Source organism: Geospiza fortis, unplaced genomic scaffold (genome assembly GCF_000277835.1).
Source record: "Geospiza fortis unplaced genomic scaffold, GeoFor_1.0 scaffold4133, whole genome shotgun sequence".
NCBI lineage: Eukaryota > Metazoa > Chordata > Aves > Passeriformes > Thraupidae > Geospiza > Geospiza fortis.
Window position 1 is genome coordinate 3612 of NW_005055800.1, and position 2561 is coordinate 6172.

A 2561-nucleotide genomic window follows, 5' to 3' on the forward strand; every position below is an offset into this window, starting at 1 on the left:
GGGCTCGGGGGGGGCTCGGGGGGATTTCGGGGTGTCCAGGCTCACACTGACCCCCCCTCAATTGCACCACAGGGCTCTGCCCCCCCCGGGCCTGAACGGGGTGACCCCAACCCCCATCGGGGAATTTGGGGCGGTTTGGATCCAGTTCGTGAATTTGGGAAAAATTCAAGGTAAATTCTCATCCTGGGGGGGGGTCCCTTGGGTGGGTTTTAACCCTGCTCATTAGGGTGACCCCCCCCCCAAGGATAACCTGGGTGGTTTTGTGGGGTGAATTTTCGGGTTTTGAGGTGGCTTTGGGTGGTTTTGTGGGGTGGGTTTTGGGATGAATTTGGGGGTTTTTGGGGTGGGTTTGGAGTGTTTTGGGGTGGATTTGGAGTGTTTTGGGGTGGGTTTGGGTGGGTTTGGGGTGAATATGGAGGATTTTGGGGTGAATTTTAGGGGTTTTGAGGTGGATTTGGGTGGTTTTGGGGTAAATTTCGGGATTTTCGCCCCCCAGGGGTGATGACCCCATGAATCTCGTTCGGCTGAAGCCGCTGTTGACAACCCAGGGACTGACCCGGGGGGGCTTCTCCCCCTTTTTGGGGTCCCCAAATTCCCCCAAACCCCCCTAAACCCTCCCCTTGGTCTCCCCTCTTTTCAGGTGATTGACAGCTCTGAAACCAGGTATGCAAATGAGGGGGTGTGGCCTAACTGATGACATCATCGATGATGTCATCCTCACTCCGAGCCCCCCAGTTTTGGTGATGATGTCACTAGCTCACTTTGACCCCCCTGAAAACACCCGAACACCTGAAAAATTGGGGTGGGGGTCCCTGGGGGGGTCCTGGCGAGGAGGGGACGCCCTAAAACCCCTCCCCCCCCCTTTTGCTGTCCACAGGTGCTGCAGGTGAAGGGAAATTCAGGTGAGTCTGGGGGGGTTTGGGGTTTTTTGGGAGGGAGTTTTGGGGAGAAAAAATTAAAGGTTGGGGAAAGGATTATGGGGTTTCAGAGAAGGGATTTGGGGTTTTTTTGGGAGGGACTTTTGGGGCTTTGGAGAGAAAATATTGAGGGTTGGGAAAGGATTTTGGGGCTTAAAAATGGGGTTTTAGAGAGGGGATTTGGGGGGTTTTTGGGACGGGATTTTGGGGGTTTGGGGAAAGGATTTTGGGGTTTAAAAATGGAGTTTCAGAAAGGGGGTTTGAGGTTTTTTTGGAGGGAATTTTGGGGTTTTGGGGAGAAGAAATTAAAGGTTGGGGAAAGGATTTTGGGGTTTAAAAATGGAGTTTCAGAAAGGGGGTTTGAGGTTTTTTTGGAGGGAATTTTGGGGTTTTGGGGAGAAGAAATTAAAGGTTGGGGAAAGGATTTTGGGGTTTAAAAATGGAGTTTCAGAAAGGGGGTTTGAGGTTTTTTTGGAGGGAATTTTGGGGTTTTGGGGAGAAGAAATTAAAGGTTGGGGAAAGGATTTTGGGGTTTAAAAATGGAGTTTCAGAAAGGGGGTTTGAGGTTTTTTTGGAGGGAATTTTGGGGTTTTGGGGAGAAGAAATTAAAGGTTGGGGAAAGGATTTTGGGGTTTAAAAATGGAGTTTCAGAAAGGGGGTTTGAGGTTTTTTTGGAGGGAATTTTGGGGTTGGGGGGGGTTGAGGCTTTCGGGGTCACAAATTAAAATTTGGGGTTTCTCTTGGAGAGATTTTTGAGGGTCTTTAAGGAGGTCGAAGACTCTTAACCACTGAATTTTTTTCTTCCAGCTCTTGAACCGTGAAAGTTTCATTAGTACAAATAAAACTTGCTATTTTTGTTAAAAACTTTGAATTGTGGTTATTTGGGGAGGGGGAAACACCGGGTGAGGGGATCAGGGGGATTCATGTGCACCTAAACCCCCCCGTGGCCCTGCCAGGGCAACAAAACCGAACCCAGGATCCCAAAATTCGGAATTTAAACCCAAAATTCAAACTTTAAACCCCAAATTCAAACTTTACACCCAAAATTTAAACTTTAAACCCAAAATTCAAACTCTAAACCCAAAATTCAAACTTTAAACCCAAAATTCAAACTTTAAACCCAAAATTCAAACTTCAAACCCAAATTTTAAACTTTAAACCCAAAATTGAAACTTTGAACCCATTTTTGGGAGGTTTGGATGATTTTGGGGGTTCCCAGCTCCCTCCTGTCCTCCCAAAATCCCCTGGGGAGGGAGGGGAGCCCCCCCAATGTTCCCCAAATCCACAGGGGCGGGGCTGCTGATATGCAAATAAACATCATTTGTATGCTAATCAAGCACGGCGTGGTCTGATTATTTAATAGGCGCGTTTATGCTAATGAGAGATGCGGCCGGGTTATAAAGTAAGGGGCGTGGCGAATGCAAATCAACCTGCTCGTTCGTCCAATCAGATCGCGCGTAAACGGCGGCGGGGCGGGGCTTTCAAGTGGTGGGCGGTTGCAAGGGTGTTGGGCTGATGGGCGGAGTTATGTAAATTTAGAGTGCGTAATAATGCAAATGAGCACCAACACGCCGCCAAGGGCATCATGGGAGCTGAAATTTGGGGAGAAATTCGGGATTTTTGGGGTCAGATCATGCGGGACGC

General features: G+C 48.6%; 1 long non-coding RNA gene across 1 annotated transcript; it reads left to right on the forward strand.

Moving 5' to 3' along the window:
* Positions 1-29: 29 nt before the first annotated feature.
* Positions 30-1781, forward strand: LOC115949324. The gene is made up of 4 exons (XR_004082844.1): positions 30-170; positions 641-663; positions 878-902; positions 1725-1781. It is a non-coding gene; the product is annotated as an uncharacterized LOC115949324 (long non-coding RNA).
* The last annotated feature ends 780 nt before the right edge of the window (positions 1782-2561 follow it).